This window comes from Manacus candei, unplaced genomic scaffold (genome assembly GCF_025592945.1).
Source record: "Manacus candei isolate 608988 ecotype Guabito, Panama unplaced genomic scaffold, ASM2559294v1 h1tg000011l, whole genome shotgun sequence".
Classification (NCBI taxonomy): Eukaryota; Metazoa; Chordata; class Aves; order Passeriformes; family Pipridae; genus Manacus; species Manacus candei.
This window is the reverse complement of record NW_026138059.1, coordinates 1,500,650-1,526,253: the sequence shown is the minus strand read 5'-3', so window position 1 is coordinate 1,526,253 and position 25,604 is coordinate 1,500,650. Positions and strand designations below refer to the sequence as shown.

At 38.3% G+C, this 25,604-nt stretch overlaps 2 protein-coding genes across 10 annotated transcripts in view; both read right to left on the bottom strand.

Moving 5' to 3' along the window:
- The window catches only part of LOC127466875 (uncharacterized), a 242,078-nt gene that overhangs the window by 138,985 nt on the left and 77,489 nt on the right, over window positions 1–25,604 (bottom strand). The window lies entirely within an intron of this gene.
- CYRIA (CYFIP related Rac1 interactor A) overlaps window positions 1–25,604 on the bottom strand; it is a 53,690-nt gene that overhangs the window by 24,082 nt on the left and 4,004 nt on the right. For 7 of the 9 annotated variants that reach the window (XM_051778360.1, XM_051778356.1, XM_051778359.1 and 4 more), the window contains exons 2-3: window positions 13,627–13,677; window positions 11,767–11,835 (exon numbers count right to left, since the gene is read on the bottom strand). The exons of 1 other annotated variant lie outside the window; for it this stretch is intronic. The gene's annotated coding sequence lies outside the window, so the exon portion shown is untranslated. Of the gene's footprint in view, window positions 1–11,478; window positions 11,540–11,766; window positions 11,836–13,626; window positions 13,678–25,604 lie in introns of all 9 variants that reach the window. One more of the 9 variants, XM_051778361.1, reaches the window with a different exon arrangement.

Here is a 25,604-nt window from a genome sequence, read left to right as displayed (position 1 = left end):
GGGTCTTTTTCCAATCTAAATGATTCTGTGATTCTCTGATGGAGTGCACCCTCAGTCAGTTGGCAAATGACACCAAGTTGGGCACAAGTGTTTATCGTCTGGAGAGCAGGAAAGCTCTGCAGAGGGATCTAGACATGCTGGATTGATGTGCTGAGGCCAGTGGTATGAGGTTCAACAAGGCCAAGTGCCGGGTCCTGCACAACTGACAACTACAGGCTGGGGGCAGAGTGACTGGAAAGCTGCCAAAAGGAAAAGGACCTGGAGGTGCTGGTCCACAGCCAGCTGAACATGAGCCAGTGTGTGCCCAGGTGACCAAGAAGGCCAATGGCTTCCTGGCCTGTATTAGTCATAGTATGGCCAGCAGGACCATGGAAGTGATAATGAGCAGTGAGACAAGGGGAAATGGCCTCAAGTCACACCAGGGACGTTTAGATTGGATATTAGGAAAAATTTCTTCTCTGAAAGGGTTGTCAAGAACTGCAACAGGCTGCCCAGGGAAGTGGGTGAGTCACCATCCCTGGAGGTATTTAAAAGTCATGTAGATGTGCTGCTTAGAGACGTGGTGGATTTGGCAGGATCAGGTTAGCAGATGAACTTGGAGGTCTTTTCCAACCTAAATGATCCTATGATCCTATAATTTATTCCCATCAAACTCTACAGTAGGTTTCTTTTTAATCATCTCTCCATTTTTATTATAGTTAAGAATACTTGCATGGATATGTTATTATCATTATCTTCCACTGTTTTACTGAGAAATGTTTAAATCTTATAAATTGTAGTTGCATTGACTAAGAATAACAGAACAACTGGTATTTAATAGTCTCAATTGTGCAAATATATTTATTTTTCAAAAGTGGTATTAATCCTCTACGGAATTCATTTTAGAAATAAGTTTAAGACTGTATTGTTATACTAAGAAAAGAAAAAAGTAAAAATAGTCATATATTTGTGTTTGAGATGCTAACTGCACAAAACACCAATATAAGATATTTGATAGTGAAGTACATACAGTATTCTCTAGCAAATATCCTTTTTTTTTTTTTCAGAGAGCAAGCTACATTCATTTTCCAGAAAAAAAAATTATCCCCAATGCTGGCCTCTAAACCCTGTATTTAGAAGATTTTCATAATATAAATGACATACATAAAGTACACCAAGAGAAAACCTATATGCAAGCAAAGAAAAATCAGTGCCACACATTCCTTAGGCAGGTGAAGTACAAACAGACAAAAAGAAACCCCAACAAACTCAAAGCCAAAAAATAGATATAAAGAAGTGAAAAGTGGAATAAGAGAAGAAAGTCGCTCAAGGTGAAAGTAACTCAAGATAAAAGAATCATTCCTGCTTTGAACAATCATTTTATTAAAATTCCTAGATAAGCAACACTTCCAGCCAAGAGCTTTTGCTGTTAACTGATATGCAGATTGCAGGACACAATTAAAACCTAAAAAAAAGTGAGGCAAGTAAAAGGGAATTAATAAATGGTTTGTAATAACAAATACATTTTCACTAATCATAAAATGTTTAAAGACTTGGCCATCAACATTAGTACCCGTAGCCCCAAGGATTACAGAACTTGGCTTGCGGTTTCGTTAAAATTAAAAGGTAAAAAAAGAAAAAAATTACCTTAGATGAACTTAAAATTTATCCAACAGGAGGATTTTTCTATATGTCAACTCTCACACCTGAATATACTTTGAACAGAACTCATATGTATTTTCAAAGTACATAATGTCAGAGCAGCCATCATGAAAGAATGAAAACCAGCCAACCAAAATATCTGGATTTTGATTCATAGGTCATAATAATAATAATAATAATAATAATAATAATAATAAAACCCACAACACAAATGAACCAAACAAAAAAACACCAACAGAAATGTGAAATGGAAGCCAATTGAGTAATTAGAATAAAATTATATTTGAAATCAGGAAAATACTGTTGCACTTAGCTTTTTCTGTCTGAGTGTAGAGTAACTACGGTAACCTAGTCTGAATATGCCATTGCCTGCATAGATGCTTTACACAAAATGGGGACATAATTCCTCTGTACATGATAAATGGAGCCTCTATCAGTTGATGCTGTTAGATAAGCAAAGCAGGATATCACTGCTTACCAAACTGATACACAGCAGGGAGAGCTAGTTTTAAGTGTCTCTTCCTTCAAAACAAAACCACTGTATTTTTTCCTAAGTGGAGTTTGATTTCTTCCAAGCTTTTGTAAGAGAAGGGCAGCCATACCAACATCTTCCCCTTAAAAGTTTCTTGTCCTCATAATTTCTCACCAAAATCATAGTGAAACAGGAAGTAAGCCATCTTAAACACCATTCAGTTTTGGAAATCTAATGATTTGAACATTTGAGAAGGTAGCTGGTTTCAATATCTGTGAATGTAATGAGTGAAAAATCTATTCTTGATCAGATAAGTTCTTAGATACAGAATCAAAAACAGACTCTTGGGTGAAAAATTAGAAACAGGAAAAAAATGTTGCTGGTCCTTTCTGCCTATAAATGACTGCTGGTTATTGTCTTCTGACTATGCCACACAGAGTATTTTTATCATACTCACAGAAAATCCAGTGGAAGTGGCTGAAAAAACTAGATGAAAACCATCATAATCTAGTTTTTTGGGCAAAGATGGTAAAAACTTTCCTCAGTTTGATTTTATTTTCAAGTTATTTCTTGTGCCAGTTGATAACAGGAATAAGTCTTTGCATCCTAATTTTCGTCTTTCTCTATTTTACTTCTCATTTTAATACAAAAATGCCAAAGCAGTACATCTAATCTCAGTCAAGCCCTGAGATATGAAACCATAAATCCTACAGTGACCGGATTCCTTATTGTGTATTTGCCAGTGATCTGCTCTAAATGTGTCAGTAGGTAGGACATAATGCATTTTGCCATTTTGTGTTTCTGGTTTGTAGGGTACAAACCAGATCTGTAAGATACAGATCCAAAGCAGTCTTTACAAGTATTGCTTCCTGGAAAAGGGGAGGGAAGTCAAACAATATATTAAAATACTAAGCAGACAACACATTCAGATCGAAGATATTGACATTAGTGGAATTAAGAGAGCTATGGCTGACTATATGTACCAATAGCTCACAATTTGAGGAATTAAAGATGAAATGTGGATCTTTGTAGGGATTAGTTGCTATTAGTTTAAAATACTTCCACTTGTGCAATAGTGGTCTTATTTAATATCTCATTACACAAAATAAGAAAACTTCCTGACCAATTTCTGTTACAAAGCTGTTGATAGAAATAGCAAGAGTTCCACTAGGCAAAAAAAATATTCAAAAAACCACTGTAGATAAACTGGAGGTTAATACAGACTTTAAGAAAATTATTTAGAACTTCAGAAAAAGGTCACTCAGGTGTCTCTGGGTGAGGGTAAGCATGCATGAGTTACAGAAAAGTATAAATTTCAATAAAACTCCCCCTTTTTTCTTAATTAACTTTGTATCACTTTTAAAATCCTACTGATATTATTTTCTTAATTCCTTTTCTTTCACATTAAAGACTCAATTCATTAAGACATACGGGGCAGAATGGTTCCATGCCATTTTTCTGCAAAACAGCCTGCTTTGAAAATTGTATTTAGTTAGTAGACAAGCACATTAACCCTCTTAATGATATAAACACAAAGATTTTTAATTTTATATTGTGCTTAATACTTTAAGAAGTGCATTCCCTAGTAAACCTGTTTTCAAAACCAGTGTTTTACTTACACTGACTGCCAAACAAGCCTTGTGCCCCAACACGAGCTAGCTAAACACCGTTGTAACTTTTTTGGGTATATTAACAAATCTGCTATTTGCCTAAGATGACAAACAGGGAAGGACCTACTGCAGACAACACCAAATTAAAACCATCCTCTTAATTAAAAATTAAGACTCCTTGTAAACATAAAAAAATTGAAATCACCTAGCGATCCTGACAGGCTCATCAGTAATTAAGTCTAATCACTACTGGAAGCTATTCCTAATTTAAGTAATGAAATTTGCACGGTAACTTTTTATTAAACAGATAAAATTGATGCGCAGTCGTGACCTTATACTCCACTCCTTTGCTTTGCTCTATATCCATTTTTATCTGACTGACCGCCGTGGATGGTGATCGGCCCCAAACCCATTGACGCCGGTTGATTCCCTCCCCGTCAGGAGACGCGCCAGCCCCGGAGGTTGGTTTTCCAGGGAAGCGGTGGGAGCGGGACTCGCGGCGCGGGGCCTCCCCCTGCTGCCGCACGGCGGAACAGCCCCGCGGCTCCGGAGATCCGCGGCCTCCCCGGGCACCCGCCCAGGAAAGCTCCGCCTCGGGTTCAGCCGGGCTGGTACCGTGCATCAGCTTCTTGTCTCGTCCTGGGCACTGCCGGCAAAATCCCGGCTCCATCCTCTTGGTGCTCCCCTTTTCAGATAACTAAAGACATTGATGAGGTCCCCTCTCAGTTTTCTCCTTTCCAGGCTAAACTGGCCCAGCTCCCTCAGCCTTTCTTTATAATGAATAAAGTGCTCCAGTGCACTGAGCACCCCCAGAGCCCGTCTCCCCATCTAAGTAAAGGCCAGGATGAGCCCTAACGCCAGCTGAGCTCAGCCCAACAGTGCCAACATCCCTCTGCAGGAGACCCACGTGTCCGCCTGGATTCCTCCAGGGACTCCAGCTCCTCCATCAGTAGATGACCTTCTCCTCTACCCTTACAGCTTGAAAAAACCCCAAACTAACTCAGACAATATTTGAATAACCACATTTCAGAACTAATACCAATATTAAAAAAAAAATAATTATATCGCTTTCCCTTTTTTCCTGCTGAAACTCAGAACTTAGTTTAAAAGTAACTACGACTGCATTGAAAATTACCACAACTGTCATTTCCACTCAAAAGTTGAACAGCACACGGGGGCTGTTTAGGCTTAGCAGAGTGAAATCCCGAGGGTGGTGAGTGTTCTCAGCAGGGCATCTGACACATTCCATATCAGTCCTAGCACCAGTCCTGTTCTCTCCTTCTGAACAGAAATAACATTTCTATTTACACTTATTCAAGCAGTTTTGATTAGCATTATTTCTTTTGAAGTTAAGCAGCAGTCTAAAAGTTGAGAAAGAAGAAATGGTTTGGTAGTCTGACTAAAGAAGAGATACATGGTATGAGATACACTAACTTTAAAATGCCAGTTACTTGCTATGGAAAATGGAAGGAAGCAGTCACATCCAAGATTTTCTTACTGCCTTTGCTGAATCCTGTTTGAAAGGCAAATCATGGAACTATAGAAAATACACTATATTTAGGTTTAGAGCAAAATTTGAAATTTTGCTTTCGCATAACCTTGTTTCATTTTCAGTTGTAACTAACTTGCCATTCACACTTAGAGGTGGCATAAGTCATATCTAAAATAAATACATCCTTTCATTAGTTTCTAAGAAAATTTCAAAGTATAAGCAACTATTTAAATAGGAAATTAAAAAATATTTAGAACTTTGTTGAAAAATTCAAATTGTGTAAAAACTACACAGGCAGACACCCCTCCCCTCCCCAAGCATATGCATATACTCATGTACACAAGGAATTCTGCACAGCACTGGAAACATCTCTGCAAACTGAATTTTGTTTTATTCTCCTCTGACCCAGTTACTATTTTAGTTGCAATTTATTCAACTGACTTACTAATAAAAACGACATCAATGAAAACTTCAGAAAAGCCTGAGAAAATAAGTAAAAAATACTCAGTGATTGAAGACTATCAGGTTTGCAAGTAATGCAAATTTACTTAGGTCAAAAAAAAAAAAGTTCAAAGAACAGAGTTTATAGACTGAAAAGAAATTAAAAGACCTAAATCAATACACATTTCAAAAGTGCAAAAATATTTCCTATAAAAAGTCTTTAAACTGCAAAAAGATTAATAGTCTTTTATTATAGACTAGATTTTTTTTAAACACTAATATTGGAAAAAATATACATATATGAACAATATAAACTATATATATGTATATCTACATTGGTATTAAAGTTGGATTTTTATATATTTAAATTTTATATCAAATACACCACAGTATTAATACTACCATCCAAACTACTTTGTAGAATTTTTATGGAAGGAATATATTCAAGAAATAATAACTGTAAATAACAGTGGTGGAATGCACATTTGGTGCCAATCTCACCTTTCTGATCTTCTGAAGGAGAATTATTTGAAGTCAGGAAAAAGTCCAACTCCAGCAAGGCCCATTTGAGTCCTACACTCCCGTTTGGGTATGGCCTCCACACTGTCACCCAACAAAAGGCAATAACTACTCTCAATCAGACTTTGATTTAATTTGAACTTGAATCTTCAATTCAGTTCTTGAATTACGGGCTTGTTCTAGTTCAGTGTTTGCCCAGCCACCCATCTTCCAACCATAAGGGCTAAAACGAAGTATTGCCTAAAATTACCACCATAGTACCAATTAATATTTTATTAACCTAAAGAATCAGAGCAAAGTGACCAAGATTGTTGTTTACTGTTTCAAATTAAATTAAAAACCCTTACTTTCATATAAGAAGTTTAAAATTCTGTAATAAATAATTCCTACATTTAATACACTTAATTCAGAAATTGAACTGGCTATAATAAAATTCCTAAAAAGGGGCTGATAATTAAAGGTTCTTCGAAAACATGCTATGTTCAGCATATTCCCAGCAGGAGGAAAACTCCAATACAAATCAAGATAGCTGTCCAGCACCTGATTTGGTTTTGCAAGGGGCCTGCAGTTGAGGCAGATATCCACTAAGTGGCATTATCAACCCAAACACCTAATTTTGACAAAAAATAATCATCATAAAGAACATTTTATCCCCTGCAAACAAATTGATGGAAAACATTTTTTTTTGAATGATTCGTTTTATTCCAGTTTTTCCTAAACCTTGGCATTGTTCCAAACAGCATTACCAATTTACTTTTCACATCAAAACATTTGGAAATATTTAGCAGGATTGTCAGGTTAGAAATAAAACCATCATGACAGACCTATTAAACAGAGCAACCAAAATCTGGGAGCAATATGAGTTCAAATTAGACACATAAATGTACAACAAGGTATTTTAAAAGTAGCTGGGGTTTCAGTAGTGCTGCAAATCAACAATTCTAGTATTTCCTGTTGTGAAGTATAAAAGTCACACCATGTGTTTACTTTAGATAAAACACTTAAAAAAAAAAGTAAATCCAATAAATTAGATATACTGATGCTACCCGATGCTATATAGTATTAAAAAATTGCAGTAATTGGGAAAGTAAGAAAATGACACTTCACTAATTATTTAGAGATTTGTTTTCAAAATGTTACTTAAGGATTAATGACTGTAAATATTGGGGGATTTTGACAATTGTTTGCTGGAAAAATGCCTTTAGGAACAGTAGAAATACCAGAAAAAAGTATTAGAACGGAACTCTCATTTAAGTAGTTTTCCCCTATTCCTATTGTTTGTCCCTGGTCTTTTATCACTGTCAATTTGTTCATACATAAATAGCTACAGAAAATAAAGGGGAAAAAATCAGTATTATTGTAGACAAGACTACAGAAAATTTAAATGAGCAACTAGTGTCTCCCTGCCTCATCAAAGCATATATTTTAAGCTTGTGAAATGTCCTATACATGCACTCAAAATTCTCAGCATACTCCAATGCTACAATGAGCAAGACATTCCTTTTTTTTTAAGTGATTTTTTTTCCTCACTGGCCACAGAGGAATTGCATTTGGACATGGTCCTTTTTCCCTACATCCGCCTACTACAAACATTTGCTGCAAGTCAGTGACTCCAAAACCAAATTGTTTACAATTAACTCAAAAAGCCATTAAAAAATTGTTTCTTTGTTCCAGTTGGAAAGAGGGACAGCCAGATGTGTGGCTTGTTGATCTTGCTCTTTTCTGACCTCTGAGTGTAGGAAGAACTGCAGCTGAGGAAGGAAGTCAGCAAGTTGTGCTAATGAAGGTGAACATTGCAAAAAAAGAGCTTGCAAATCTTTTTTGTGAAAGAAAAATCTCTTGCAAAATTTTTTATTAAAAAAAGAGATAACACAAAGCTGTACTTTTTGCTATTGATGAAATATTAAAGCCTTTATTTCAGAAGAAGTCAATAATGTGTCTTTTGCTACTTTAGAAAAATTTTACCCTTTATTTCAAAAGCTTCATTAAGTTTCACTGCTGTAAATTAGCAAACAAGTCATCATTAACATCTGCTGGGAAACCATCCTTCTTTGAGGATGCAAAACTCAGAAAAAGCATTTTAATTTTAGGCTCTGACTGAGTCACAGTCTAGCACAACAGACCAAAATCTAGCATACAGCCAAATTCCAGATTGAGACTGTGCCCAGTTCTTGGGAAAACACATCTGGCCAACAATGCAAGGCAGCCCCCTACAGTTATCAGAGTACTTTTCTTCACAGGTCTTCCCAAAACATGATTATTCATTATATCTGTAAAATACTTGCCAAAGAATTAACTAGTAATCAGTGTTGAAAACCTCATTACATGGTACTCCTTGCAACAGTACAGAACAGGTCTGTACAAGGTACTCCAAGAACTGCATAGCAACAGGTGTGAAATGTTATCATCTTGTTTATAAACTTTTAATTACTTTCTAAAAAAATGTCTAACATGCATTCTGAAGTTCTACGACCACAGTGCTTATTTTATCAAGGTAGCTGAGATGTTAGTAAGTTATCGTGGCCTGAGGTGATACCCAAGGACACATTTGTGTGTGAAGTACAAATTCACTCCAGAGATTCAGCTTTAGATATTAATTCTGGCACCTCAAGCAGTTAGTGAAGCATACTTCAGGCATCCAACTTAATTGTGGAAATTAGGTTAAATGTTTGATGTTGTTCTCCCTGCATTGCTAACTTCATCTTAACAGTTCACACTGCTTTTGGTAGAAAATGATGCCTAATTCTTGTCAATCAGTTACTATTTCAGAATATACTTACCATCTGAAGACTTGAATCATCATAGTTCACCATCATAGTTCTTTGTCTAACTTAGATCTACTATGGTATTATTTAATTAGGAAACTTGTCTATGTATACTTAGAAAACAGGAAACTGAAAATGAAAACTAGTTTACTCTCTTCCCACCCCACATTCTCCTGCCCCCAAGGTCATTTAAAAGCCAACACAGATACAATTATTTAATCTGATAGGAAAATTCAAATTCTGGAGAACTAAAGCAATATTTAATGTCATACTTTTCCAAACAGTTTTAAGGGATACTGGTCATTTTAAAAATGGTCCACGAGATGCAGTCTTTCTCTTTGCACTGAGAGAAACAAAATCCTTGTCATGTGAAATTCCCAGCACAGCTCAAGGAGCTCAGAGCTATGAGCACAAAGAATTGCTTCTGTCACATCAGTATTTAGAATTTATTATTGGTTTGTCACTGTCATATTAAGATTTGATTTTCAGAATATTTTCTTTAAAAAAAAAAATCTTCAGATGCTTCTGTAGCTTGTATTTTGTCAGTCTTCTGAAAAAAAAATCAATCTTTAAAGTCATTAAAGGCATATTTAAGGGCTTCATTTGGAAAAAAAAGTCTTAATAACTGTAAAAGGTCTCTAATAGCAAACAGTTAGGACTTCAAAAATATATCAGGTAAAAGAAAAAAACTAATACATTTTCCTGCCAGTTGTAATTCCTATTATTTCCTGCCAATTAGCTTAATAAAAGCAGTGAAACATGCTGTAGTAATATTAACTTTCTATGGAATAATATTTGAAATAATCCGTAACTTAACAAATCTCTATTTCCTCATTTCACCCTCCTTTTTTCTCCTCATTTTCTGTTTCTTCTGACACGTCAAGAGTATTTATCTCCATTCCTACCATTTTTCCTTTTATTCTCCCTTTTCATTCTACTTGTCCTGTCTGTAAGATCTCAGTCCTCCTCACCCCTGGGGTAGATAAGCCCATGCAGAGCACTCATTTTTGAGATTCTGTCCTCTCTGGGTCAGAAGGATCATCCTGCATTTAAAAAGTAGCTTGGCCTATTAATTAGTTAAATTGCTATTATAAAATTGAATAGGTATGTCATATACATAATTCCTACTTCAAATTCCATACAACTCCAACAAAATGGAAGGCTGGAAGGCATTTTAAAGGAGAAAATAAAACTTAAAAATAAAATACGCAAAGTAGCTTCGCTGGTAAAGTATACAGTCCTTACAAGTTCACATCATTAGTTTAAAACACAGAGAAGAATAATTTCCTACACTGCAGAAATTGTCAAAGCTCTGACTGCAGCCTTTCATCTAAGTAAGTCTCTCCTGTCACCCCTCACATTCACCTTCTCTGTTGGTCCTGGGTTTATTCACCCATCCAGTGAACTGAAACAGGAATATTGCTGCCTTCGACAATGCTGGTTCCACATCCTTTGTGGCCTTAAATTAATGAATCTCTACACCTTCCAAACACCTCTGCACCTGGTTTTATTTCTTTTGAGTATACCTGCATGATTACAAACACCTTTATTTTGTGTATTACAAACACCTTTATTTTGTGTTCACCTGGATACTGTGAACCTGCTTTAACAGAAACTCAGTCAGGCTGCTGCCATGTTGGGTTTGTTTCTACCTGCAACAAATGCAAGTTTTTGTGGTCTTTTGCCCACAGCATTGCTTGTTGGATGCCTCTCATAGCAGCTTAATTAATGACATCATTCACTGTTAATAAAGCAGGGTTAGCTCAAAGAGTCTTTTCCATACTCAGTGGCTTCCACCTCTGAGAAAACACCAGATCAAAACTACCATCTAGCATAGCCTTACTTCCCACGACAAAGATATTGCCCTTCTGATCTTAAGCGTTAGATGCTGCAAGTGCCCAAGTCGAATTTCCTGTGTGTTTTACATTTCCCAGCAGCCCAGAAAGGGCTGGCAAACAGCAGTGCTTGGGGTAGAACCAGCAGACCTGGTGTCTGTGACTCGCAGCCTGGAAACCCCGTCACAGTGCTGACCTCAACTTGGCCACATGTGTAGTGTGACCCTGAGATCTCCCTTCTGTTCCTTGTAACCTACGCAGAAAACATGGATAGCCAAATTGGCACAACCTCTAGTATTTCACTAAAAAAAGCTAATCTTCAGTGACAAATTTTCTTTTAATTACATCTACAGATCAAAACCTTCTAGCTCCTCTGCTTCCTCCTCAGTTATTGAAGTCTGCAGCTGTTCACAAACCCTTCATAGGCTTCCTCATATATCAAACCTTTTCTTGCAGCAGAGAGAAACAAGAAGTTTAAAGCCAATAAAACAATTTGTTGCTGCAGATACTGGCACTGATTTCCTTGCATTGACACCAGTACTTGTTTGAGTCTGCAGTGAGCTGATGCAGAGTTCTAAACTGACAAAAGTAATCCTTCAGGAAGCCTTTGCAATCCCACAGATTTTCAGCAGCAAATTCCCTAAACCAGCATATCCTGCTGAGTGAAGTTGTTGATAGAAGAAAAGGGGCAAACAGAACTCACCTGCCACTTTGGACGGCAACGTGCTGATCAAACAACTACACACCCGATCATAAAGATAATCCTGCACATAGAGGGTCATACATTTGTTGGTGCGGTTTCTCTCAGGGAATATTAAAATTTAGGGCAAGTGAACTATTATTATTTAAAAGGTCAAATAACATTGGACTCATTCAACAAAGACGTAAACACTGCACAAAGTAAAGTCCAGCATATTGCACTCTTTAGCTTTCTTGCATTTCACATATAAAAGAAAGGGAGTATTAACACAAACACTTGGTTATGTCTTACCTAGGAATACAGTGGTTCCAATTCACATTCAAAAATCCAAAGAGGTGATGCTAAACATTCAATGTCCGTCTGTCATGAGAAACATTCAAGATTACACTTGGGATCACTGTGCTTTTCCCTATCTCAATTTTCAGATTAAGCTTTCTAGTTTAAAAAAGAAATTCCCAGGAAAAATAGAAATTATTCTATTCAAAGTGAACTTTGTATCATTTAAAAATTTTTGGAGCAATATCATTAAAAAATGCAGCTGGGTCAAAACAATCAGCTACTTAAACTAAACTTTATCCCATATAATTCTGCAGAACAGAATCAATTTAAGTTGGATTTTATAATGAGCTGTTGCAAAGGCTGGTAGAACCAAAGGAAAATAATGTTGACTAATACTGGTGTGCACAGAATTAAAAGATATAATAATGAAATCATGAAAATGGGAATACATTTCCAAAACATTTAGCAATTTAGTACAACGGTTATACTTATTTAAAACAGTATTTATATTGAAAAAGTCCAGTTAAAGCAGTTTCTAAGTTCAGAAATTAATTTTCCAATCTTTTGTAACTACTGAAATGAAGAATGTAATTTAAATGCCCAATAGTGATAATTTCATTCTGCAAGTGTGGTGGAGAGGGGGGATCTACTGGAAAAACAAGGGCACCAGCTCGTCCATAACGATCTGCAGGGACAGCTATTCTAATGTCACTTTTTCAACCCTCTAAATAAAATAACTTAGAGAGATGCAAGTTTGCTTCCAGAATAAAGGCAAAGGTAACAAGAAAAATAAATCCACTACAGAAAACTTGGAAGTGAACTTCCATTTCAACCATAACCTCAATAATGCTAATATAACTCCACAAACACTCTTCCCAGATATTCAGGTTCACTATCCACAAAACCTCAGAGGCCAAGTCATCAGTTCCATAAATCAGTTTAATTAAGTTTTAGCTTTGAAAAACACATGGTTGTGTTTCTGCAGCTATATTTATAGATATATGACTAAAAACTGGTTCTAATCTAATTATGCATTTTTATCATTTAAATTCAAAATAGTAAGAGTGCTTGATTTCTGCCTAAAGAGGAATTATCTTTTGAAACTCAGGGGAAGGGTGATGCGGTGCAGATTGGTTTTTTTCCTAAAAATACGTTCCTTACTGCAAATTATAACAATTCATTATAAAAGCAGATTAAATTAAATCAAAATGTAACACTAATTTCCCAAGTAGAACACCCACACAGGGAACTAATTAGCAACAGCTCCTCTGTGTAAACAAATCTTTGTACCAATTAGTAGCTGGTCAAGTCAGGGAACTCCCTTTCTCTAGGGGAAAAATGTCTATTTTCAGCATTGCTTTATTTTGCTGCTGGCTGCAAATTCTCTCCAGTTCTGTAGCAATGGAAGGTATTTAGAACTTATATTTCAGAGAGTTTGATGGGAACTCAGTGAAGATTTGGGGGAAAAAATGGCAGTAGAAGCCCTGTAAAAATCACACAATCATGACTTCAAAAGGGATGAGAGAACAAACTCTGCTCTCTGCCTAAGCCAATTCTGTCCCAAGGGTTTACACAGACCAGAACAATAACAGTGAAACGACTCAAAACAAACAGTGGAGTAAATGAAAAAAGTACATGGGAAGAAGAATTCTCAGTTGTTATTCCATAATAAGAAAGGCAAACAAATAAAAACCCCAAGGCGAGAATATTATGTCCAGATAGCATTTTTAAAGCACCAGTTAGGTGCAACAGTAAAACTACATAATAGAATGGCATTCAAGGGTGGCTGAGTGTTCATTTATCATTGACGACATTCAAATCTGCTAGACAGCTGTTCTGTGCAAGACTGAAAGTACCAGAGTTGACTCTTACCTTGTTGAAGATGACCCAGAGCCTTCCTGATATTTAGACAGAGGCTGCAACCTGTGGATTTTAAAAGTTGTTTAAAAGGACTGTTATTAATGAAACTGTTTCAATTACTAAATAAAAATCAGAAAAGTTACTTAAATGCCTTAAATACTGAGTAATTTGCCTTTTTTTCAAAAACAAAGAGTATTCCTGCAAGGTATCTTCTACTGCGTATTACTCCCAGAGTAAAAGGTCAGTCAGTCTCTCAGTACAGACTGAACTGTTTAGGACACCAAGTTCACCCTGAAGAGTGATGCATCTTACATGGGAAAGAAGATGGGAAAGAAGCATCAGAGAACAGGCAAAGCAGGAACACCTCAGGACAGGGAAAGTGCTGGCAGTACCTCACAGAACGCAGAAATACCCCTTTTCCTGCAGAGGAGTTATGTAGTAAGAGACAACTTCTGACCCTCCGGCATGACTGGGTTGCAAAAACCAGCTCTAAATATCATTGATTTTTACAGCATTTACTGGTTCAAGATATATGAAAACATGTCCACTTCCCTCTTGACCCAACAACAGTGATGGTCTGAAAGACTTAGGAACTCCAGCACTAACTAAATTTATATAGAAAAACTAAATTTTGGAAACAAAAAACCAGCAACTATCAAGGAGTATCTCCTGTTTAGCTGTATCATAAAATTACAAAAACTTTGCAACTTACACAGAACGGCTATCCCTCAGCACAACTTAAGTAGAAGCTAGGACTAAATTAGATTTTTAACAAAATACACATTCCATTCTGGAAGCTTGCTTTTAAACCTTTTAAGGAATTTATCACAGATATCCAAATTTCAGTATAAAACAAAATCAAACTAACACAAAGATCAAATGGGATCTAAGAACAATGTCAGTCCAATTCACAGAGTTATTGTGATAAACCAGTATGAAATGGGCATTAAAAAAAGACCAGGTGATGCCAGGAAGCACTTCTTGTTCACAAACAACAACTGTGTGGAATGGGCTGCAAGGCCAGTTCATTGAGGTAACGCATTTGGATTGAGAGAGATGTGGTTGAGTGGGAGAGCAAGTGCCATGGGAGGGGAAAGAGGATAAACCACTCTGCAAAGTTTCAAGTTTCCAGTTTCAGGTATTTAAAAAGGAATATTCCTTTAGAAGTGGAGATAAAGAGCCCAAGATTGATATCAGAATTTTCCATAGGAAAGCTGAGGAGAATGAAGAGGAAGAACACTTTAATGTGTTTATAAAATAAATATAAAGACACTTCTTGCAACATTGTTGCAAGGGTAAAGAAACAAATTTATGAGCAAGCGCTCTTCTCCTGGAGAGAATTTGCAAGTTAGAAAGAAAGGAAAGGAATCATTCCTTAACATCAGCAAGATAAAAATGGACAGAAATAAATAAGACACTCTGGGAACCTTAGCAAAACCTTAATGCTGCCTTAAGGGAAGGATATCAACAAGGAGGCAAACCATCACATATTAACATGGAAGAAAAAATTCTCTTTTCATGTTTTGGTAACATCCAGTAAGTCAATTTATCCCTAGTTAAAATGCATTTATACAATAAAACACAGGAATCAGTTTGGTTCCCTCAGCATAGTAGTCTGGGGGACCTGCTGGGAGTAAAGCTTATTATCCACCCAGGGATTTGAGCAGTCGTAGTTCACAACCAATTTGACTTAAGGAAAAACACAGCTGCTATTTTGAAAGTTTCCTGCTGTGTAAGAAATAATTAAGGCTGTACGATCAGTATTCAATGAAGCATAAATAGCAAAGATGCTAAATTAATTCTATTTGCAAATGAAGAGTTAAGTGAAGCCGCATTACAGAATGGACTACGTAATGTTGTAGTTCAAAGGCAAAACAGAAGAGTTAAATAAGATGAAGTGTGTGTCAGAGGCCAGACTCTCAATCCTAACTATGCAACCACAATATTATTTCATGTTTTTGAAGTCCTTTACCCAAGAACTAGAAAGTACAAGTTCCAAAATCAAGCAAAGAATTATATTCTGATTTAAGATACAAAAAATAAAAAAGGAGTAGCAGCTAAACACACTTATCAATGTATATACTGAAAAAGCACAGACTCATTAAAACCTTTATTACCAAGCTTTACTATATAAATATTATGCAGAAAGATGCAAATGATGTTGATGGTAATGCAGGTAATTCAGGGCAGCTCATCCTTAAAGCATCCTGACCTGAGCTTTGATTCTCTCCCCACACAATCCTCATACCACAAACTGCACCAGATAGCAGGAATTCCCAGCGCAGGAATGGCACTTAGCCTGTCACTGTCTATGCCGGGACTGGAAGCTTAGTTCCTGACCACTGGACCACTTCCAGGTGGAGGAATATATGGCAAGTTCACCAGGACGCCTACGCCATCCCAACAGCTATTCCTCAAGTACTACAGAAGGAAGGTGGTGAGACAGATGGTTGTGCTCCACAGACTAGAGTCAACCCTTGAGTTGTCTGTTGGACCAGACACTGTTAAGTCATTAGGACTCTAATACCTTTAACACTGCTTAAAGAAAAAAAAACCACCCACACACAAAACTTCACACCCTTCAGTTTTTGCTAAATATAAGGTTAGGCTTGCATCTCCTTGACAAAGGCAAACAGCCAATTAGTAAAAAAGGGCTGAGACATTTGCTTAAGACAGGGATTCCCCAGGGAAAACCTAAAGATCATGCCAACTCAGGTTTGCACTAGTAGGTTGCTGCTGCTCCTTTAGCTAACAGAAGGCAAAGCTTAGGTCAGGGATAAATTTTACTCTACTGCCAAGATATACATCCTTTGGTTGAGGACACTGTACATGCCATCTGCTTACACTGAATTTATTAATTTTGATTTAAAATTCCAGGCCATAATTCTTAAAAAATACATATATTTTTTTAAGCAATTGTTTTCAAAGTTGCTGATTATACCTGCATATTCCCTGGGGTTTGTCTTACCAAAAAAATTGTGAAACTCAATTATTCTACGATGTTAAGTTGCTCTGGATTATTTTTCCTGCTTTCCAGACACAGCCTCTCACTTCCAGGTTTGAAAGATTTTTTTCTCCTACCTTTCAAAGACAATGCTGCCATTGCCTTCCCAAAGAAGCATCTGAATCCCAGCTTCCTGGAAAGCAGGATCTTTGGCCACATGTATGTCAGAAAATAAAACAGACTAAGGCACACAGCCACGCTCTGGGCTTGGAACCAACAAACATGGTACAGCTTGTAGCTGGACAACTAAAATCCTGTTCCTCCAAAACAGCCTGGCCAGATCCAAACAGCCTTTTGGAAATGGTCCATCTCTCTCCTAACCCCAGAACTATGCTTGGGCATTATCTGTGAGAGTGTTAGTTGGCACAGCACAAAACCGTGTCATGAGCAGTACTAAAAATGTAACAGTAGAGTTGCATGCCATATTCACTCCTTATTTAGTTCCTACTATGAACACGCATCACAAATACAGTACCCAGCTGCTTCTGGAGAATATCATTTTTAGAAGTTAATTCCATAAGCAGACACGTGCATTTCAGAATTAACAGGTCACCTTTTCCAGGCTTTATAGCTTCTAGCTTTAATATCACATCCTCACCTAGGTGGTTGTTGCTTTCAAACCAAGGGAACAGAACAATATAAACATGTAACAGTTGGGCATTTGTGTTTCTGCATGTATTATATGCAGCACACGTGAAAATTTACACTCTAGGTTTTTGCAGTTTTTTAATGTGTTCAGGCAGACTAAACATGAGCATCTGACTTCTTAATTTCGGCAAGCCTGGACTGCTGCCAGCAGAACATTGGCCCTGACTGTCAGCTGGTATAGAGTGGGCATAGCTCTACCAGCAGCATCCCAATGCAGAGCAGCTGAAACTCTGCTTCTCCAAACCCCACCCACATCAGTGTGATGAACAAGGAAGAAATTCACCGTATCAAGATCAGCATTTTTGGGACAAATCTGTGTTTTTTTCAATAATTCACAAAGTTATATATGTCTTCACAAATTGTTTCTCTCTTCTAAGTCAGAAATCCCAACTTAAAAAATTTAATGCAAACCTGAATCAGAAACATTTACCCTTATTTTGCACAAAAAAGAACATAAGCAAGAAGTTCTTGTAAACACAAGAGAGGCACAAAAAATTTTTCCAAAGGAAAGAAAACTACCATGATGCAAATCTGAATGTAAATATTATACTTGGCAAAAATTACTGTGTGTAAAACTTTGTATAGATGTGATTGTGCAGTGTCATGGGGTACCAAAAAGTCATCCGGACAGTACAAAAACATACACCCCTTTTACAGCTGCTGACCTAAAGATGATGGTTCTTAAGTCTCAATTCAGCTTACCTTCTTGTCTTAAAAGTGTAAGGGTATTGTGTATTGGATTTCCGTGGCAAGGTTTTGGTAGCAGGAGTGAGGTGGAGGGGAAACAGGACAGGATGACACAACCCACTACTGGCCAAGGCCGAGCCCATCAGCGATGGTGCAGTACTTCTGGGATAACAGTTACAAAGGTGGAAAAAAACTGCGGCAGAACAGCAGCTAGAGATAGGAGTGAGAGTATGAGAGCAACAACCTTGCAGATCCCAAGGTCAGTGCAGAAGGAGGGGCAAGAGGTGCTGAGATTCCCCTGTAGTCCGTGGTGCAGCTGTGTCCCTGCAGCCATGGACATCCACGAGGGAGCAGAGATGCACCTGCAGCCTGAGAAGGACTCCACTCCAGAGGAGGTGGATGGATGCTCAAAGGATTTTGACCCCATGGGAAGCCTATGCTGGAGGAGGCCCCTGGTAGGACCTGTGGACCCATGGAGAGAGGAGCTCATGCTGGAGCAGGTTTGCTGGCAGGTCCCCTCACAGGGGACCCACACTGGAGCAGCCTGCTCCTGAAGGACTGCATCCTGAGGGAGGGATCACATTGGAGCACTTTGTGAAGAACTGCAGCCTGTGGGAAGAATTCACATTAGAAAAGTTCATGAAGGACTGTTTCCTGTGGGAGGGACCCCATGCTGGAAGAGGGGGAAAGAGTGTGAGGAGGATGGAGTGGCAGAGGTGTGCTGAACTGACTGCAACCCCCATTCTCCATCCCCCTTGTGTAGCTTGAGGGAAAGAGACAGAGAATTTGGGAATGAAGTGGAGCTCAGGAAGAAGGGAGGGATGGGAGAAAGGTGTTTTAGGATTTGAGTTTATTATTAATTATCCTACTCTGATTTGATTAAGTCAAACTAATTTCCCCAAGCGGAATCTGTTTTGCCCATGACAGTCACTGGTGAGCGATCTCTCCCTGCCCTTATCTCGACTCACAAGCCTTTCATTATGTTTTTTCTCCCCTGTCAAGCTGAGTAGGTCAGTGATAGAGCAGCTTCAGTGGGCACCTACCACCCCGACAGGGTCAATTCACCACAGTATTGACAAAACTGCTTATTACTCTGTCAAACCTTGACCACCCATTTATAACCATTGGAGTACTGGCTGCCAATCTGGTCCAGTGAGTTCACTTAATCATCCATCTAATAACCACCTGCCTCAACCTAATAGTCCCATATGATGAACTCCCATAGCCTGATTTACCCAGGAATACTTTAATCATAGTGCCTTGAACTACAGGTACAATTTCAGTCTTCCAAAGAGATGAAAAATGACAAATTTATCTCAACAGTGATGTCAACACCCAACTAAAGACCATCACTCCAATTAACCAAAAAACCATCAGATCTTTCAAGAAAAACAACCAAAAGCCCACCCACATATGTGAATCAACAAATTTATTAAATCCTAGTGATGATAACACTGGAGGCATGAGACAGACATCTGTTTTTCACAGATCTTGGCCTACATCCTAGTTCTGATGTGAAAAAAAACCACAAAGCAACAGCTAAAAAGAAAAATTAAAAAATTACTTTAGATCCAGAATTAGTATGATTCTTTTCTTTTGTTCCCAGGATACCTACAGCGACACTAGAAAAGGGTGATGCCAGAAAAGGGTGATGCCAGAAAAGGGACTGCTCATTAAGATCTTAATTTTCTCCAGCTCCCTTTGGGCTCCTTGACAAACTGCTTCATTTCATATGAAAGTAAATGTTTGGGTCAAAGATCTCCACTTTTCACAGCTGTCAAAGAAAAAAGTCTGGTTTACACAGACACATCCATTCTGCTGTGGTTTCTAAAACATCTTGTGTTGGGCTGAGCAAGAAGAGAGACAGCTGATTTACGTGCCCCCATGTCAAATCGTTTCACAGCATCAGTAAATAAAGGGAACATACAAGGCTGACTAAACCCAAGCTGATCAATACTGTGAATCATCGACTCAGAGATGGCTTTGAACACACACGCAGGACATCAGCTGGCAGCATGGTTGGAGCTGACCATCCTGGTGCTGGCAGAACCAGGAGCCCATCACACACCACCCATGCTAGAAGCTCATTTAGAGCTGTTAATTGCCTTTGCTCTATGGAGAAAATGTGACCCTCATTAGTGGCAAGGCTGTGCTTTTCCTCAGAATATACCAAAGGAAGTCAGGCAACTCTTGCCCTACTGTACACCAAGAGTCACTGTGAGACTGCAGAGTAAGCAGGCTCATGGACTTCTCGTAAAGACACAGAGTTATTCAGATATTGGTCTCTGAGCAAGTCTTCAGAGAATCACCCAATTAGTCTGTTTGCTGGAAAAGCTGGAGATGAAGCTTTTTAACGGTCCAAAATTAAGCAATGAATTCAGGCATGTCTACCTACAGTCACTGGCACAAGATGGGAGAATACCACATACAGTCATTCCTTAACAACCAGCAGGAAAGTGTCTGCAGGTTTGGAGGATAGCCTAATCCCTAGGAACTGGGGCTATCTCCTTTCCAAACACATTTATATCCAGCTTCCCTTTAGAATCTTTCATCCGTGCAGAAAACAAAATAAAAAAAAAAAAAAAAAAGAGAAGTTATTAAAAGAATGAAATGTTTTACTTCAATGTCAACTGAAGGAAATACTACCACATGCTTTGCTAGCAATACCACATTAAAACACGGAAAGCAGAATGTCTTGTACCATGTACAAGAAACAAAGCTACCTGAATAACTTCCCCCCCCCCGCCACCTCGTCTTGTGATTCTCTCTAGAGCAAGTCATATGGCAGCACTTTTCTCCTTTTATGGGCAAAAAAAAAGGAGAAAGGAAGTCAGCAGCCGAGCAGGACTGCAGTGCCACATGAATCAAGCAGCTCAGAGCTGTTCTACTCCTCACTCATCCCTACCTCGGTGCATTATGGATATACACCCTGAGAGAGGGACACTGTGAATCAACTGCCACTTAATGCATATATAATTACATGTCACTGAGTGTTTCACGCTGAACTCGTTACTACAGAATGTATTAAAAACCAAAGGATAGAAGGTATATAATATATTTGCATTTGCTTATCTACCATCTCCTCCCTTTGTGTGCATGTCCTGTCAAAGCAGGCAAAGTGCTTCTTTGGGAAACAGCTGTAGTGATAGTGTGACACTGAGCAGCAATTAAAATTATAGTGCTTTCTGCTGCATGAATTTCCACGTGTCCCACACCTCCCCAGTGCCCACCGCCCACACCCAGCTCGGTCCTTCTCTTCAGCTGCTCTACAAGACAGATTCAGGGAAAGTTATTCATGATCCAACTCAGCAAATTTGGCTTTTTTTTTTTTTTTTGAGAGAGAGAGAACAGTGGAAATCTCATTAGCTCAGTTTTAGGGAAAGGTAAATGATACACAAAATTCCCTATGTATCAGGCAAAAAAAAAGGAATAAAAGCCTTGTTGTTATTTTATCAATAGAAAGAAAGAAATCATTGTTTCTGCCCCAATAACCAATACCAGACAACATGAGGACTCCCATCCGTAAACATCTACCGTACTGAGAAACTGTAAAGAAACCCACCTCCTCTCCATGTGTAGGTGATGGGATCAAGAATTTGTAAGAACTCCCCTCTCCTGCCCAAGCACAGGCAACAGGATCCATCAGCCAGATCACCATCGTGTACACATGGCCACCCGTGGGACACCTGCTGTGGAGTCTGGGAACATACCTGTCAGTCCTACAGGTACCCATCCTCCACTCAGAGCCACCTTGCTTTCCCTCAGCTGTTTATGTGCAGTCATTCCTAGTGTTATCTGATTATTACAACTTAATTTGACTATTACAACTTATTACAACTTGACTACTTTATTTGGGAGTGATGATGAAAACAACTGAATTCAATTACATGAGCTATGCTTGCTGGGTCATGGCCCACGCATTTAAGTTAAAATGCAGATAAGCATTTCCAGGGTCAGAGGCCCTGTCCTTAAAACATTTTTTTTTTTTTTAAGGAAGGAAACAGTCTCCCTGGTTATCAGATCATTATCAGGTCAGATCAGATGGCCAAAACAGCAGAGTAAAATAATCTCATCATTTTTTGAAGTCCAGCACTACTCTTACACAGAACATGGAATTTTTGTTAAAAATATATGTATAATGTATATATTCCGTACTGTTAAAGATTAATCATTTATTCCTTGGAAGCTTTGAAGTGTTTCAAGAATGTATTTAATTCTCTATTGACAAATGTTATTTCATTATAAACATGGACTGTTTCTTTAAAAAATAGTATTTTAACCTGTAGGTGTCCCTTTGCCTTATAAATTAGAAGACATTGAATAACAGTAACTGCCAAAGTACAAACACTTTATTACAATTGTGGTGACTCAGACTGTCAGGATTTGGCAGCCCACAGTGTTCCTCAGCAGCAGAACAAAAGGGGATTTTTTTTTTTGGCAGTTTTACTTTTAGTTCAGTAAAGGACAACATGATACTGTCTGTGTCTTAATGAATCAAAACCTCAGTAAAACAAAGGCATAAGCAGTTGGAGCCCAATCATTTTGTGTCTCACGGTATAAAAATGGACAAAAAAATAGATATATATTATCTATACATCTAAGGCCTCTAACACATGTGCTCTCCCCTGGTCTTTTGGGAAAAAAATAAAATAAACAAAAGTAGCACTGTTATCTAGTTGCAGAAATACCAATCACTTCTACAGGCAACACAATCCCAAAATATCTCAAGATCAGGAATTATTTTCTGTTTTCCTGTTGAATACAAGAGATGTTGACAGCAAATTTTAAGTGGATTTTTTAATCTTTTCACTAATTAAAAATATAAACCCCATAGACCTAAATATCACACTATAACAGAATCTCTCAAGTATTCAGAGCATAAAACACATTTTGAGAAAGATTCGTTTTCCAGCATCCCCATCATGATCTCATCTGGAATGGCAAACTGCCCCCACAGTAATTGGTATTACAGAGCCCTGCTGAAGCACAGCCTTGTGAGAGGGTGAGGAAAGTGCTCCAGCCCTACAGGGCTTTTATGCTTTAATAATAAAAACATAGGAAAAACAGAGAATTAGCAGATTCAAATTCCTCTGCCACCATCAAGGATTAGGGAGAGGATTACAGACTTATTTCCAGAATCTTCTAAAGATGCCAAGGTCCATCATGAAATCTTTATCTGAAGGAGTCACCAACTGCCTACAGATGATCCTTGAAGCAGAGCACTGTGCAATTGCAGAGCTATACAGTACATGGAGTCAGACCATATATGTGTGGGTGGGAGAAAGTATAACTGAGACAAAATTAGACTATTCCTGGAAACAAATGTAACAAATTTAACAGCCTTAATAGCCTTCTCAAATCTAAACAGGTCTGAGCATCTCTTGAGAAATACTATTACAGAATTTTCCCCTGCCATTGCTTCCCTCCTCAGTTTCCACAGCATTATAGGAATCCCCTCCAAAAAATCAGGACCAGCAGATCACCTCTACTAAATAAATACCACTGTACATCTCCCATGAAAGCTATTTAAACACAATTCTAGAATCAATTTACTGGAGATAGGATCATACAGATCAGTTATCAGAGAGAATTTTCCTTCTTCTCCAAAACCAATTCTGCTCTGTAAGTGGCACCATCACTCAGCATTTCCACACCAGCTAACAACAGTAATGAATTTTTGCCCCACAGCTCCACACCATTATTAACATGCATGAGAGAAACCAGAAGATGAACTTTCTCCCCCTCTTCCCAGAAAGCCATTAACTCAAGCTAACCTTCCAGATTTAATCTGGGGTAGCTGCAAAATGAAAATTATAATGATCAAGTTAGGTATTAAATACACTCGCAATAAAGAAAATAAAACAGAAAGCAGGTTATCTTTGAAAAACAAGAAAACAAGCCCTTCCTCCCACTTCTTAGTCTAACTACATTCAGCTTAGGCAACAATAGTCTTAGGACATTACTGAGCTCAGTTCAGTTGCAGAAGCGAATAGTATTCAGCTGTTTTAAAATATCCCACCTTACTGGCAGGTGCTACAGGACATGGATCCATGCAAAACATGGGTCTCCTGGCAGCCTCACACCTGCACCAAGATGTGATGGATGTCGTACAGCATCTCATCAAGGACAAGGCACCTACACTGGACAACTGAATTAAACTGGACTCAAATTGTTTTCTAAACTCAAACTAAAGACTTTCTCCTGGGGTCCTCAGTCTTGCCAAATTCTGGCCTCCAACTCCACCCCCCAAATTTATACTCTTAGATTTATTAGTCCATATGAGTCTAGAAGCACAAATTGGACTCAACAGGAGAATTTTGAGCATGGCTACAACAAATTTGGGTAAGGGAAAGTAAGATAACTGGGATAGTAAGCAGAAAACCATCTAGTAACAAAGTTCTGAAGGCTGTACCTTAAACTGATGTCTCCTATTCCTGGAAGCTCGAGAGGTACCTATGTTATTAAAAAGGGTTGTAAAACCCTCAGGCCTCCCCAGTATCAAGATACAAAGTTATTCTTTTCACAAGCTCCTGAGGAAAGGAGTCATGCAATTTTGAAGTTTCAGATGAGAGAGCAGGAGCATGCCCCCAAGCACCATCGAGCAATTTAAAAGCATCAGGAAAGCAACCACAGAGGAAGTAAAAGTGGGTGGTAGGCTCTTTTCAGGTTGAGAGACTGGCTCCCAACCACATTTCTGCACACCAGGGTAGTGCCCTAAACCACAGTCCTAAGATTATTCCTGCTGAAGCCATGAAATGGAAAAATATTCACTGGATGAAACAATGAAACACCTATAGAAACCAGATTTCCCTCACCTGAATGCCTTAATCACAGGGCAGGAGTCACTCTCCCTCTGGCCTAATTATTGTTTGGAGTGTTTTTCAAAGTAACACAGTTGCAGGTGAAATAAAGGACACCTTATGACACGCTGCTTGTTGCACTCTCTTGGGAAGAAGGTGATGTTAGCTAAAGGTACTTAAAGCTGAAAAGAGGACAGAGAATCAAGCATCATATTTAATGAGTACAGGATGCAACTAATGCAACATCAAACAAAGAGAGATTAACATCACTGCAAATGCTTCTACCTCAGGTTTGAGGTAGAATGCATTTATTTCTTAGCAAAACAGGCTTTTCAAATCCTGAGGAAACATTTCCATCTCTGGATGCCAAATGCAGTGAGGCAGGAGAGAGATGCCACTCTCCAGAACAGTCTCTGGTAATAGCTCTGGATGGATGCAGAAATGAAGCTCTGTGCATCTCATTTTCTTCACAGTAAAAAATGTGGAAAAGGTGCTTTCAGACAGGGGCTTTAAGACCATCAACCTTAGCTTTGAGGCATCTAATTGTAAAATAGGCCACTCAAATAATTTATGAATTCAGGCAGTAATACAGCAGGGAAAAGGATTCCCCCTCTGCCCAAATCCCATAAATTATATATAAAAAAGCTTCTAACAACTATTTAAATTTTAAGTTAAACCTATGTGTATCAGAGAGATACAGGAGAGTACAGTCAGTGTAAGTCTACACATCCCCTTAAAAACACCCAACCACCTCCAGTGTTATTAAATTGTGAAAACTCGCACTCTGTCATCCAGAGCTCACCACAGACAAATAGGATCAAACTCAAGATCCCAGTATGCTCCATGCCACA